Here is a 16,592-nt window from a genome sequence, read left to right on the forward strand (position 1 = left end):
AGGTTTAAGACTCAGTTACACTTTTTTTTTTGCAATTTAACAGTTTGTTTCTTTTAATGTGATATGTTTTTTTAATTGATCACATTGCTTAGAAACTGTGGCAAGTCTCTTTATAATGTTGTAGTGAAAATGAGCTTGACTTTAGGATTAGAACATTTTGGTGAAAGTCAGCTTCCTTACTGCCATCCTCAAAACTAATTCTAAGAGGAGTCTTTTTTCCCTTAGAATTGTTAAAAGAAAGAAAACAGGGATTATTTAACATCAAAGTCTTTCCCAGATGTAGGAATGTGGGCTATGCTATTGATTCCTACATTGAAGTCAGTAGTTTTGCCTACATAGGTGTTTGCTTACATATTTCTCCCTCCCTTCCTGCTCATTATTTTTGCTATACTATCAATTTAAAGCCAGCAATACTAGTAAAGAAAATTTTTTTAAATAAAGAAGATCTTCCTAGGCTATACCAGAAGCAATAGCAAGAAACTTAGGGGTATTTGGGAATGGAGGAAAGGATGAGAACCGCAATTTCTAAAACATTCCTAAATTGAGGAAAGGGAAAAGTTTTTTGCGCCTGTTGATAAGGTAGCACAAATACGCAGAATAGTTTTTCCTTACTGGCAGAGAATCTTAAGTACAAGAAAAATGTTTTCGATACAGTTTCTCCTATGAGTGTCAGCTGAGTGAAACTCAATATCCAATTGTTGATGAGTCTCTATTACTGTCAGCTAAACCCATTTATCACTGCCAAATGCTGTACAGTTTCATGAGCCTTCAGTAGAATTCTTTAACAGCCTACGTTGATGTAGAGTTCATACCTAAAGCACACAGAGCCAATCATTTATCATTTTGACTTACAATATAGAAGGGAGAATGGCCATATTTAACTGGTACATATTTATGGAACTTTGATTGCACATATTTGACTTTATGTGCAGATGAGAAAAAGTACAATATGCCATTTGTTTATTTTTAATAGACTTGGCTCTTTTTGTTTGTTTGTTTAGAGTGGATTTAGATTCCTGGAAAAACTAAACGTGAGGCAAGGGATGTCTTTCCCTTTTCTTGTCTCCCATAAAATGTAACACTAATTAAGGAAGGTTGGGTGTGTGCACACATGTGTGTATGGTGCATGCATTGAAAATCAAGGATTTATGCATGCATGGTAAACACAATACTACTGAGGTATATCCTTAACCTTCTAAGGAAGATTTTAAAGTTATCATCTTGTCTGGAGATCCATTTTCATTATTTTGAATATTATATATGGAAACAATAGATTTAGAAAATTGTGAATATTTGATAATCCTAGATTTGATCTTTCTCCTTCTTCTCCTCCTCCTCCTCTTTCTACTTTTTCTTCATCATATTTTCTTCTATCTCCCCCACTCAACTCTCTGTGTTTGGTGACACGCAGTGCTTTCTCATTTTTCTTTTTTAATATGGGTTTTAGGGAACTATTTTAAATATTTATGATTCAAGTGCTTTTTTTGGTTATACAATTTGTAAATGTGCTCTACCAATATGTAGCTCAATATTTCATTCTCTTAACAGGACTGCTAAAATGAAAGGTTTATAAATGTGATGAAATCTAATTTTCAAATTCTTTTGTATCTCATGCCTGCGAGACCATGTCTAAGAATTCTACGTATTCTTGAATTATGGGAGCTCTTCTATTATTTGCTAAGAGCTTTTGTATTTTTACATTTTTCATTTAAAGATATTATCCATTTGGGGTTAATTTTTACATGAAGTACAAAGCAGCACACGGACAAGCTGTTAATGAATTAAATGAATGGAATCTCTTTTAGTTACCAAGATAATCATTGTGTATGTCATGCTACACACACAAAGTCCCTGTTTTGATACAGTTTATTATATATCAAAGAATGAAAACATTTAAATAGTAATATATGCTAAATTTGCTTTTGAACAGTTTATGAAGACCATAAAATTATGAAATTTATTCAAGGCTGGGTACAATTAGGGAATGCAACGAAGTATACAATATACAAGTGGTCCATCCAAGAAATGACATTTAATCTGAAATTCACAGCTAAGAGGAGCTACTATCCAGGGAATGATCGAAGATTCCTTGCAGACAAAGGAATTAACATGCTGAAGTGTTAAGGTAAAAAAGAAGAGCTTTGCAAATTTGAAGAAGTAAAATGTGTTTGAAGGGAAGTAAACAGTACAAATAGTAAAGAGAATTTTCTAAGATGAAATTCAGGGAGCTAAAGTCACATCTCACATTTCAGGAAAAAATGTGGATCTTATTCTTAGTGCAATAGGAAGCCAACAAACTATTTTCCACGTAGAAATGACATAATGGAAATGTTCATTATTTTTAATTGATTTTTGTGAGCTCTACATTTTTCTCTGCTCCTCTCCATGCCTCTCTCCCTCCTCACTTCAAACCTTCTCCCAAGGTACCCATGCTCCCAATTGTACTCAGGAGATCTTGTCTTTTTCTACTTCCCATGTAGATTAGATCTATTATATCTATGTAAATTTCTCGTAGGGTCCTCATTGTTGTCTAAGTTCTCTGGGATTGTGGGTTTGTAGGCTGGTATTCTTTGCTTTATGTTTAAAAACCACCTATGAATGAGTACATGTGATAATTGTCTTTCTGTGTCTGGGTTACCTCACTCAAAAATGTTTTCTAGCTCTATCCATTTTCCTGCCAAAATTCAAGATGTCCATTTTTTTCTGCTGTGTAGTATTCCATTGTGTAAATGTAGCAAATTTTCCTTATCCATTTTTTTGGTCGAGAGGCATTTAGGTTGTTTCCATGTTCTGGCTGTGACAAACAAAGCTGCTATGAACATAGTTGAGCCAACATGTCCTTGTGGCCACAATTGAACATTCTTTGGATATATACCCAAAAATGGTATTACTGGGTCTTGAGGAAGATTGTTTCCTAATTTTCTGAGAAATTGCCACATTTTAAGAAACTGCAGAGAGGACTACTAAAGTTCCAGTGTGGAGTTAGAAGAATATTCATATTATAAAATTATTTGAGATTATATATATTTGTTTTATTTCTCAACTTGCTTTTTATTATTTGTATTGAGCTGTGCATTTTTCTCTGCTCCTCTCCCTTCTGCTTCCCTCCCCTTCTACCATCTCCAGTGGACCCACTCTTCCAATTTACTCAGGAAATCTTGTGTTTTTCTCCTTCCTATGGAGATCCATGTATGTCTGCCTTAGGGTCCTGTTTGTTGTTTATATTCTCTAGGGTTGTGGCCTTTAGGCTGGGTTTTTCTTTACTTTATGTCTAAAAGCCACTTATGAGTGAGTACATATTATATTTGTCTTTCTGGGTATGAGTTACCTCAATATGTGTTTTTCTAGATCCATCCATTTGCATGCAAATTTCAAGATGTCATTATTTTAACATCTTAATGTTTTGAAATAAAGCATTAGATCATCTAAGAACATTGATGCCTCCTTCTCCATAATGAATTGCATAGTTCAAATACATTTATAAGAATATTTCCCATTTTTAATATCCATAGTTTGCAAAATAAGTGTATATATATTTTATTTCATATCCAAATATTTGAAATAAATGTCCAGAACTGTTTTCTATAATTTGAAAATAACTATGTATGAATATTTGTGAAAAAGGCCAGGAAACAGGAAAGGTATGCTGAAGAACCAAGATTTAATTTGTTTCTTCTCATTTGTATGGGTTTTTATACACAGTGCTTTTCAATTTGTAGATAGTTGCTTCTCTTTGTTCTACTTCCAGTGCGTTCCATACCGTTGTGTCTCTTCATTTATTCAAATGGGTTTTCTGTTGTCTGCTTGAAATGAGATTAGGAACATGTGAACTGTTCCAGTACTGTGAAATACTACCCAAATGTAATGTTTTTCAGGCTAAATTCCCCCTATTTCTACAAACACTAGTAAGAATTTAATGCTTTCATTCATATATAACATGATGAACAAATGAGCTCTAAACAAAATGATTTGCCCCCGATCATCAGGGAAGTACTGGTACTTTATAACATTCTTCAGAAAATCCAGAAAATTGTGTATAGGTGTGTGCTCATCGATGGGATAAACTAATAAGCGAAATGTGGGTATAAATAAACAGTGGAATAAAAATAATTTAGCTGTGAAAATAATGAAATCCTGTCATTTGTATCAACATGGACAGAACGAAAGAGGTCATTATCATATAAAAATAAGCTGGGCACGTAAAGACACATAACTGTATGCTCTCATATTTGTGATCTCAAAAAATTAAAGCTCACAGGAACAGATAGATCAAGTAGCTAACACAAAGAAAATAATGTCTTTGGAGATGGATGCATCATTTTGCTAGATGTAATGAAAAACTTTAGGAGATCTATTGCATAATGTGGTTATTATAATTATCTAACATTCTAACCCTAAGAAATAGTTTGGGGGCATTACTTGCTTATACACATGCTGCATGTAAATCACATTCTATAACATAAATTAAAATCCTTAATAATTAAAATTTAACTTGACATTTTCATACATGCATACAATGTACTGTGATCATATCACTCCCAATTAAACTTTGTTTATCCCCCTACCTCCAATGTGGAACCATTTTTCCCAAACTTTCCCTCTCCATTATTTCATGTCGTTTTGGTATTTTGTGATCCATTGAATTTAATTAGATTTGTTTATGATAGCATGGTTAGGGAGTTATTAAGTGGAGTGTGGGAAACTTAGCAGTGGCTATACAGCAAAGAAAATTATATTCTCTTCCCCTATATTCATTAACTGCCAATAGCTCTCCAGGGAGGAACTGAAGCCTCATGAGGATCTCCCCTATCCATGATGGAGCAATTTATTATCAATTTGAATAGTATTATCTGAAAGACAACTTCTTAAGGGTGCAGGAGAGATGACTCAACAGTTAAGAGCAGTGGATGGTTTCCAAGTGACCCAAGTTAAAATCTTAGTATCTCATGGTTGGCCCTCAACGTCTGAATCACCAGTTTCAAGGGATCTGAAGTCTTCTTCTTGTCTCTGAAGACATTAGGCATGCACAAGTTTCATAAATATACATGCAGGCAAAACACTAATAAAAATCAAAAATCAAATAAATCGACGTTCATAATCATTATAAGTTCTGAGTCATGAAAGTAACTATTTCCTTGAGAGGGGAAGTATGTGCAAGTGTGTGTGTGTGTGTGTGTGTGTGTGTGGTTGGTGTGTGTTTTATTTTTTATATCTTACACATTTTGATTTACTGCATACTTTCAAAAAATTAAATGCCTTTTTTAAACTAAAGGATATTAAATTTTGACGGACTACTAATTGCAAACGTAATAAAAGGCTAAAATTCTATAAATTTATATAAAGAAACATGCTAAAAGAATAAACTACAACATAAAAATATGAATGAATTTTTACATTGCTGTTTAATGGAAGATCATGTCCTATATAGATTTTAGCCATATACTTTTCTTGAACGATATTAGTACATGATGATATAAGTATATATACAGTATTTTTTTACTAAAAGCTTAATTAATATTTTGCATTTCTAATTAGGATGACAATTGTGTATAAAGTCTCTATAGACAGAAGTCAGAGGAGTAGCTATATGGGAAGTCATGTTTAGTGGAAAGAAGATCGACAATTTAGAGGTTTTGGTATGATATATATTATATATATATATATATATATATATATATATATGCATGAGTGTGTATAACAATATTTTTTCTATGTGGTAGCTAATCTGACATAGCCAGCGATCTACACTATCATGACCACGAATACCAACATAAGAGGAAGTTATACCAGGCCGGAGAGATGGTGAGATGCTTGAGGGTTAAGAGCACTTGCTGTTCTTGCAGAGGACTCAAGTTCAATTCCCAAGACACACACATGATGGCTCACAACCATCTGAATAACCAGTGCCAGGGCCTTTTACAACCCTTTCCTAAAAGTCAGACAGGCTGTATGCAGACAAAAACCATACATATGAGTTAAAATAAATCCTTAAAAACAGTTTAAAAATAAAGCAAGGATGTTATACGCTAAAAAGTCCTAAGACATAATATTCAATGAATAATGGCCAATAATTGAGCAGGAATCACTAGGCAAACTCCAAACACAAACTCCAGGAAAAGGAAAGGGTAAGTGTGGGAAATGAAAAGAAGGGATCAATGCTTTTGGTACATATCAGGTGCTGTTCATGATAACCTGGTTCCTTTTTCTATTGAAAAATAAGCTGCAAACCAGCTTCAATAGTTGTTATGATATAACATACTCATTCACTCCATCATTTGTGTTAACCTCCTTGTTGACTGTAATAATTTAGCAACTATTTTGGTAGTCTGGTCATTGTAAGAACTCAATAAAAGTTTACCCAGTTAGTCATAATTACTCAATCAGTGTTGAAATTTCCATGCATTAAAATATCTCATTGTGATTTTATTTTAACTTATATCATTGTGACTAAAAGTGTGAAGTGGAGGATGGGAAGAGCTTGGGGGGAATAGGATGGTTGGGATATAGGAAAAGTGGATATGGGAACAAGGAATTATGTATCTTAATTAAGGGAGCCATTCTAGGGTTGGCAGAGACTTGACTCTAGAGGGGTTCCCAGGTGTCCAGGAAGACGCACCCAGCTAGGTCCTTGGGCAGCTGAGGAGAGGGTGCCAGGAAATGTCCCAGATCCTATTGCCATACTCATGAATATCTTGCATATCACCATAGAACCTTCACCTGGCATTGGATGGAGAAAATGACAGAGCCCCACATAGGAGCACCAGACTGAGATCCCAAGGTCCCGATGAAGAGCAAAAGGAGGGGATATCATGAGCAAGGAAGCCAGGACCGTGAGGAGTGCATTTACCCATTGAGACGGTGGGACAGATTCTAATGGGAGACCACCAAGTCCAGTTGGAATGGGACTGATGGAACAGGGGACCAAACAAGACTCTCTGAATGTGGCTGACAGTTGGAGGAGGCTGAGAACCAAGGACAACGGCAATGAACATGACCGCTACAGCATGGATGGGCTCACTGTGAGCCTTGTCAGTTTGGTTGTTCACCTTCCTGGACTAGGGGGAGCTTTGAGGACCTTGGACTTAACATAGTGAGGGAACCCTGATGGCTTTTTGTCTTGGAGAGGGGTGGAGTGGGGTATGGGTGGAAGGGAGGGGAGGGAAGGGGGGAGGAGAAGATGGAAATCTTTAATTAAAAAAAAGAAAAAAGAGAAAGGAACCAATAAGAGATTGATTGGAGATGAAAACACAATATAAAATAAAGTGCCATATATAGTATTCTATGTAACCTGTGCACTATTTTTTGATTAAAAATCATTTAAAAGTCACTGATACAAACAATAGGGTAAAATTAGTGTTTCATCATAGAGATACATGCTTCATACATTTAACAAATGAGAAAATTATGAATTTTTAAGCAGCTGATAGCTAATTATGCTTTCTAGAACACTATAAGTAAATTCAATAATTGTGGACTCAAATTTTTCTCTATTAATTTATCCTGGACAATACAATTTCATTGACCCTTTAAAAAATTTATATTGGGCTTTGACTTGGGACAGAAGAAGGCACAAAGGTTGATGAATTCCCGCTTTGTGGCCACATGGTGTCAGATGAATAGTAAACAACTCTCTTCCGAAGCTCTGGAGGCTGCCCATATTTGTGCCAACAAACACATGGTAAAGAGTTGTGGCAAGGATGGCTATCATATTCGAGTGAGGCTTCACCCTTTCATGTCATCCGAATCAACAAGATGTTTGTCCTGTGCTGGGGCCGACAGGCTCCAGACAGGTATGCGTGGGTGCCTTTGGGAAGCCCCAGTTCACAGTGGCCAGGGTTCATATTGGCCAGGTCATCGCGTCCATCCCGCACTAAGCTGCAGAATAAGGAACATGTGATTGAGGCTCTTTGTAGAGCCAAAGTTCAAGTCCCGGCCGCCAGAAGGTCCACATCTCAAGAAATGAGGCTTTACTAAGTTTAATGCTGATGAATTTGAAGACATGGTGCTGAGAAGTGACTGATTCTGATGGCTGTGGGGTCAAATATATTCCTAATTGTGGTCCCCTGGACAAGTGGCAAGCCCCAGACACTCCTGAGGGCTTTCACGGTGCTCTCCTTTACCCTACCAAATCATGTTCAGTAATAAATCTCACATCCAGTCTGCTTAAAAAATTAGATTGGACTTCAAGGATCAACATGTTGGACTACTTTCCTTTATTCATTCCTTGTTATTTTTTAGTTAGTTAATTAATCTTCTTTTCTTGAGAATATATTTTTCCTCATATAATATATCTTGATTACAGTTGTTCCTACCTCTACCTCTTCCCAGCTTCCTTCCCTGCCTCCCCTCCCATCTGGATCAACCCCTTTCTGTCTCTTATTAGAAAACAGTTTCCTAAGTGACAGCAATAAAATAAAATATAAGATAAAAGAAAACCTCACACATCAGAAAAAGACAGGAATGCATTTCAGAAAGGAAATAAAGGAAAATCTTGATCACTTTGTAAAACCAACAACCCAAGGCTGAGAAGTCAGCTACTAAGTTTGCCAACTGTAGAAACGCAGGGATATATGAAAAAGCATTTGTGCTTTTCATCTTCTTCACCATTTTAGTAATTATGAGTTTGATAAGTGTAAAAATTGTTTCAATGGATCCTTACTCTCCATTGAGCTGGGATTATATGGGGTTCCTGGCTCGTGAAGTATCACATACAACATTGTGTAGAATTTAATGCAACTCTAGAAGAAAATATAGTCTGAACCTAAGTTTATTCAAAACAGGTAATTCTTCAGCCAGGTTTATGCTAACCCTATAATGGCTCCCTCAATCAAGATATCTCTCCTCCATTCTCTCATCTGTCCTTCCTCCATCTGGGACCATCCCATTCCCTCAAGTACCAGGAATCCAAAACAATGACCACCTAGGACCCTGGGCATATAGGAGAGGGGGCCAGATCTTGACTTGCCTTGTAGTCAGAATGATGATTATCTTAATATCAACATATAGCCTTCATTCAAGCAAACTGATGAAGAAGAGGCTTAGACCACATCAGAGCACTGGATTGAGCTCCCAAGGTTCAGTTGAAGAGCGAAAGGAATGAGAATATGTGAAGCAAAGAGGTCAAGAACATGATGGGTTCACCACTCTAAAACAGTTCGCCTAAGCTCATGGAGATCTACCAACTCCAGCCAGACTGGGAAGGAACAAGCATAGACCAAATCAGTTTTTCTAAAGGTGGTGTGACAGTCACATGGCGAGTCAGACTGAGGGCCACTGCAGTGGCACCAGGATTTATGCTACTGCAGTACTGGCTTTGGGGATCCTATTCTCTTTGGATGTATACCTTGCTCAGCCTAGATATAGTGGGGAGGGCCTGGACCTTCCACAGGCAATGTGCCTTACCCTCTCTGAGGATTAGATGGGGGTGGGGTGGGGAAGGTGTATGGAGGGAAATGGGAGGAAGAGAGGGAGTGGGAACTTGTATTTTCTTTAATCTAATAATCTAAAACCAGGTATTTCTTAACATACTTATTTGTATGCTTACTATATGCCAACCTGTTTCCATTACTTGATAAATATTAGTATAGTTAATCTTTGCTGCAGTTGTATGAAATTGTTTCCAATATTATTAGGTCCTGTTAACAGATCAGAAAATTGAGGTCCCAATCACAAGGTTTGTAAGTAGTCAAATTCAACTCTAATTTATACTATCTAGTTATACACAAACCATTGACCATTGCATTAGTCTGCCTTTTTACTCGTCCCAGGCTCAGGAACTCACATACGACAATATTTTAATTCTAAAATTTGGAGTTCACTGAGAGGGTAATGGGGTGTTGGGGACCCACTCATTAAGCAGTGATTCCTGCGGTGTTCTGTTGGAAAACCACGGGTTTAAAGCATGACTGACTGCTCAAGTAGTTTAGATTCTACACTACTCAGAAGGTAAATACAAGGACTGTAAGGTTCATCAGCTTGAAATTGGTTTTTGAATGGTGTCAATGAATTTTGAGCCAATTTGAGAGGATTAAGGGATAATGTAGATTTGCCAAATACTTGGAGAGACCAAGGAACCGTGAGAGCACTCGTAGGCTTATACGGTATACTTAGGAGCTTTAAGTATGGTTATGAGATTTAATTCTTCAACTTTACTTTTGAAAGTAACTTTCCAGACTCTAGTGCTGATGACAACTTTCGCTAAAGTGGAGGTTAGATTTGAATCGTGGCTTTCCAATGTTCCTTAAAGTTGCTGGAGTAAGAACATGGAAAAAGCCAACAAAATTGAAAGTTTTCCTACATTAGCCACCATTTCAGACTGAGTGGCCTTGTAGTCATCTTTTAAGGTAATCTTATGATATACTGAAATTTGATGAAATAAAATAAATGAAAATATAAGGAAAAATGACCAGTATTATGAGCTTTTAAGTCATGGAACTGATAGTTCAATCTGTTGTTCGTATGGCTGATTTGTATTAGGTATATCTTGGCCCAGAAATACTACTTAAATATGCTCGTATGTTTGTTGAGGAAGGAGAAGTGTTACCTTCAGTTGTATCGGAGAATGTTTGTATTTATTGTATTTTAATATGGTATCTGGTATTATTAAATAAATATAGCTGAATGCTTTAAAAAGAGTATCATGTTGCAAGGGGGGATGAGATAGGATAAGGGTGTGTGTGAAATACCTGCAACTCATAATATACATGTATGAAATTCTTGATGAGCTTTCAAGGGGGAAGAAAGGCGTAGAATGGTAGCAATTAAAACTGAAGAATACAGGTGAAAAGTTTGGTCAAAGACTGTCAAGGAATGATTTACCCATGAAAGACATTACAAAGCATGAATATTTTAGAAACTGGCCACTTGAAAAGAATTTCCTTAGTAAACAGAATGATTACTAAACATTAAGGAAACTAAACAAAGGATTCACTAAGGCTACAAATAGAAAAACACTTCAACTAAGCTAAAATAATCCATCCTAATTACTTATTAGGGAATTAAACTAAGTTATTAATGGGCCACGCGACTGACTTGACGGTTTGAATACACCAGTCCATTTATCTCAATCACTTAAGCAAGTTTCTGAATTTGGGTGCAGCAGTGCAAGGGAGTTTTGATAGGCTTACCCTGTTCTAGCATCTTCCTCTTGCTGCAAGAAGGGTAATTCAGCTTATTTTGAATTACTTAAGCCTCAGGATAGTTTCCAATCTGAAACCACCCACCAGTAATGCCCTGTTTAGTGAAGGGCGTGCCAAACACATTGGTTAAAACCAGTGACAATTTAGGTCTGAGGGGGAAAGGTTCACATTTGGAAATATAATAATCCTGAGTCAACCCACATCATGCAGCATGCTGTTCCCAAACCTAGAAATAAACCACGACTTTTTAAAACCTCAAATAATTACCATTTCCTATGGTTAAATGAAAGCCAGATTGCACACCACCAAACAGAGCAATTTAGGATGTGAGGTAAATTGCATATCTGGAAAAAATGAAATCAGAGAGCTGATTTTTCTTAATGACATGGTAATGAAGTTGAAAAGGCTTGTTCTACTTTATACATTCTTCATCTGCTTCCCATGGGAATTTTATTGAGGTGGAAGGTCGGCTGAAGATTTTTATTCCCATCCTCTGAAGTAATGATAGAAGCTTCCAATCTAAAAAGGAATTATTAATCTTGAATTAATGTTATATGATTCCTTCCTATGTACTATACAATTAGAGTCTCCATAGCAAAGGCTTTTGCTCATTTGGGTTTTTAGATAAAACTTGAAATTGGTTTTATTTGTAATGAGATTCAATCATTTCTAAAGATTAATTTTAGTTTCTTAAATATCCCATTCTGTCTCCACATGGAAACAGAAGGACAAGGTGACTCTGCTTTCCTGTAAGAGGGAAGAGGGTGGGAGTAAATCACTGATAACCTTCATGGCCTTTGTGTTTAAGATCTTTCATTGCTATGATTCTCTTTCAAATTAAATTATAATGGTTTTAATGTAGATGACATATCCTTCATAATCAAAATCCAATGAAATGAAAAATGAAATAAAACCTCTTTTTTTGTTCCAGCTCTGTAGCCCAGTTAGTTGTGCACAATTCATAGAGGCTGGTATGAGTCTAATTTTTTCTTTCAGAAAAAATTATGCAGTATATATGAATGTAAACATGATTCCACAAAATGATTTTAGTTTCTGAAGATTAAAGAGTACACATCCGACGACACTCATATACAGCATTTTCCTAGTGAAATTATCTTAGCCGGAAGACATGTTACAAAATGTTTCATACACTTGCGTGTTTCAGGGTACATATGTAATTCCAAAGCACACAATGCTATGTTCTAACTACAGCAGTTAATTATGTCAATGGCCATCCAGATGGAAGGTAAACTTCAAAATTTGTTGTAAGCAACAACTTCATGTAAATTGCCTTGCACACATTTCCCCTATGCAAATACGTGTGGTAGGTATATTTCAAGGATTAGAAATTCTGTCAAAATTGTTGAATCCTCCCCTGGTTGTTTTAAGGTAATCTACCTTCATATTTTCTGGGGAGTTTTGTTTTCTTTTTTTTTATAGTAAAACAGCTTTTTATTGTTAATATCGCATAAGAAATTTAAGCATGTTACACTATCTTAAAAAACACAACTAGCACATTGAAGGAACCCTTCCCCCACCCCAGCCCCACCTTCCCACCCCTCAGGAATCAGGAATTTAAGAGAAGTAGCTGAACAGACAACAGCTCTGTGGAACACCTCCATCCAGAGTGCTTACATGATAACTAGATTAATATTGCCTTCTTACAAAACGTCTCTTCTCTTTTCTATTTAAAAAAATTTGTAACCTTGATCACTTATTACAAAAAATCCATACAAAAGTTCAATATATTGAAAAAATTGCTTTCCCATCCCGAACAGCACCGTTTTATATATAGGCAGAGATTGATCAAGAGCAGACCGCCCAAACTAGACAGAGCAGTCTTCAAATTATGCCCCGGACACAGTGGTATACTACTTACCCTCCCTTCCCCTTCTTAAAAGAACTTAAAAAAATACACACACACATACAAAAAAAATGCCAAAAACTTGAGCGCCCCCCTCTTTCTCCAAACAGTCAGTTCAGTGTCGGCAACTCACATTGCATCAACGTGTACGGATAAGATTTCTTTTACAAAACTTTCAGTGTCAAAAGGAAATTAAGGCCATCAGATTCGCAGCTTAAAAATTCACATAAAGGAAATACCTAAAGTATTCATTTCACTGTGGTATTCAAATTGGTTTCAACAGAGTGGTGCAGAATATTTTGTTCTTCCACTTAGCTTTGATGTTAAGTTTTCATTAAATTACTTTTAATTTTGTTTTGTTTTTGAGGCAAGGCTCATATGTGCCTTGCCTTAGTTGATTCAGAGGGCCTTCCTCTCTTGGTGTCCTCCATCCCCTATGATATAATCTTTCTGCTTCCTCTTCCACAGACCTCCCAGGAAACCACAAGGATGACCCCAGCTAAGAATTCTAAGCAATAGTATAAAGGGAACCTAAATTGCCCTTCCGCTGTAATCAGATTGATTGTCACCATAGAACCTTCATCCAGTAACTATTGGAAGCAGATACAGAGATCCACAGTTAAACACTGGGCCCAACTCCTGGAGTCCAGTCATAGAGAGGGAGAGGAGCAATATTGTGAGCAATGAGGCCAAGACCATGATGAGAATACCCACAGAAACAGCTGATTCGAGCTAGTGGGAGCTCATTAACACTGTACGGACAGTGGGTGGCAGATGTGTGGCATGGGCAGTTTGTGGGGTCACTAGCAGTAAATCAGTATTTATCACTAGTGCATGATCTGAATCTTGAAGCCCATTCCCTATGGAGGGATACCTTACTCAGCCTAGATATAGGGGGGCAGTACCTTGGTCCTGGCTCAAGTGATGTGACAGATTTTTGTTGACTCTACATGGGAGGCCTCACCCTCTCTCAGGAGTGGATGAGGGGTGGAGTGGGGGGAAGGTAGAAGAAATAGAATGGGAGGAAGAGGGAACTTGAGATGGTATAAAAAATATGATTGTTTTAAAAATTAAAAAATAATAAAAGTATTCTTTGAACTCAGGGGTGGGGGTGGGATTTCCACATAATCTCTGTCTCTGGGTCTCCACATCTGTTTCCATGTTCTGCAAGAGGAAGCCCCTCTGGTGATGACTAGATCGCAGAATATCATTAGGAATCATTTTTAATTATTAATTTATTATCTATCTATTTATTTTTAATTAGTTGTATTTAATTTTTAAACTAGGTCTCTGGGCCACTTTGTCTCTGGTTCTTTGCTACTCAAGCAATTTCAGGTATGGATTTCTTCTCATGGGGTTGGCCTTAAGACAAATCAGACATTGCTTAGCTACTCCCACAAGTTCTGTGCCACTACTGCCCTAGCATATTTGCACGCATGACTGACTATTGGTCAAATTTTTGAGGCTGGGTTTGTGAGCACATTTCTCTTTAAGGAACTGAGTACCTTCCTATACCAAAGAGACTGGAACTAGAGGTAATAGCTCAATGTCGGCACCAGCTCAACTTCTCCATGTTCAATGAATTGTATAGATGTTGTCCTCAGCAAGGGGGCCCCACTGTTGGTTTGCAGTGAGCAACCTTTAGTCTTAGCATCAGCCTGGATTGTTTGGGAATTTCCATGGGATCCTATTAGTCAACAACTCAATTGAGTGCAACCCAGACCCATGACTGGAAGTCATGGCTACAAGTGATGAACAGTTGATATTCGATCTCCCCTATTACAAAAAAAATCTTCATTAGGACCACCTTCCAGGAAGTTTACACTGTACTAAGATTCAACACATATGCCAAAGGGCAACCAATTCCAGGCATCTCTTATATTAGCTATTCTGACAAGGCATAAGATAGAATCTCAATGTTATTTTGATTGCATTTCCCTGAAGGCTAAGGATATTGAACATTTCCTAAGTACTTTTTAGCCATTTGAGATTTATCCTCTGATAATTCTCTGTTTAGGTCTGCACCCTATTTTAAATTGGATTATTGGTTTGTTGATAACTAATTTCTTGAGTCCTTTATATATTATGTTGTAAGTCCTCCTGTCCCTCTGGATGAAACTCCTCAGCACGGAAACAGGGATACCTGGTATTCCAAGGCCACCTCAGACACAAGGCAGGACATGGGGGGAGGGCAGGATTAAGTGGAACACAGAACCCCTGCAGCAGGGGCTGGGGTGGGAGCTATGTGCTCTCTTCTGGGACAATCTGGCCCTGCATAGCACACACTCACCTGTCCTGGATGAAACTCCTCAGCACTGAAACCCAGATATGAAGTTGGTTAAAAAAAATCTTTTCTATTGTGTAGGCTACTGTTTTTGGCCCGTTGATGGAGTCCTTGGCCTTAGAGAAGTTTCTCAGTTTCATGAGATCCATTTATTAATTTTTGATCTTAGTGCCTACACTATTGGTATTCTGTAGAGCATGAGTGTCTGCCGGCTGTGGCAAAACATTGAGCCTATTCCCAAATTTCTCTTCTGTCAGGATTCAGTGTATTTGGTTTTATGTTGAGATCTTTGATCTACTTAGACTTGAGTATTGTGTAAGGAGGATACTCTACTATGTGACAGCACACAAATACTTGCTTGCTTCTGCCTAGTTATAACTTAGGCATTCCTTAATCAAACTCTTCTCACAGCTTACCTTCTATATTTTCTATAATTATTTTACACGACTATCTATTGTATAGTGCACTCTGAATTTACTTTAATAATTTATCTTAACACTACTGAACATTTTTATATTCCAATAAACATCTAACAGAGAACTCTCACATAGTAATCTAAAATGGGCTGAAAGACACTTAAGGAAATGTTCAACATCTTAGTCATCCAGAGAAATGCAATCAGAAACAACTCTGAGATTCTATCTTACACCTGTAAGATGGACAAAATCAAAAACACTGATGACAACTTATGCTGGAGAGGTTGTGCGGAAAAGGGAACCTTCTACATTGGCTGGTGTGGAATCCAAGCTGGTACATCCCCTTTGGATGTCAGTGTGGCGATTTCTCAGAAAATTAGGAAACACCCTTCCTTAAGACCCAGTAATACCACTTTTGGGTATAATATCCAAAGGATGTTCAATTGTGCCACAAGGGTAGGTGCTCAACTATGTTTCATAGCAGCATTGTTGTCATAGTAGCAGAGATCTGGAAAACAACCTAATACCCGTCGACCCAAGGAATGGATGAGGAAAATGTGGTACATTACACAATGGAGTATCACAAGAGCAGAAAAAAATAATGATATCTTGAATTTTGTAGAAAAATGGATGGATCTGGAAAACATCATTTTAGTGAGGTAACCCAGACACAAAAAGATGGAGTTATCACATGTACTCACTCATAAGTGGTTTTTAAAAATAAAGCAAAGAAAACCAGCCCACAAATACCAATCCCATAGAACTTAGACAACAATGAGTACCCTAAGAGAGACTACACAAATCTAATCTACATGGGAAGTAGAAAAAGACAAGATCTCCTGAGTAAATTGGGAGCATGGGTACCTTGGGGGAGTGTTGAAAGGGAGGCG

At 37.1% G+C, this 16,592-nt stretch overlaps 1 pseudogene; it reads left to right on the forward strand.

Annotated features, from left to right (window-relative positions):
- Positions 1-7,540: 7,540 nt before the first annotated feature.
- Positions 7,541-8,246, forward strand: LOC119804407 (annotated as a pseudogene).
- The last annotated feature ends 8,346 nt before the right edge of the window (positions 8,247-16,592 follow it).

This window comes from Arvicola amphibius, chromosome X (assembly GCF_903992535.2).
Source record: "Arvicola amphibius chromosome X, mArvAmp1.2, whole genome shotgun sequence".
NCBI classification, from domain to species: Eukaryota; Metazoa; Chordata; class Mammalia; order Rodentia; family Cricetidae; genus Arvicola; species Arvicola amphibius.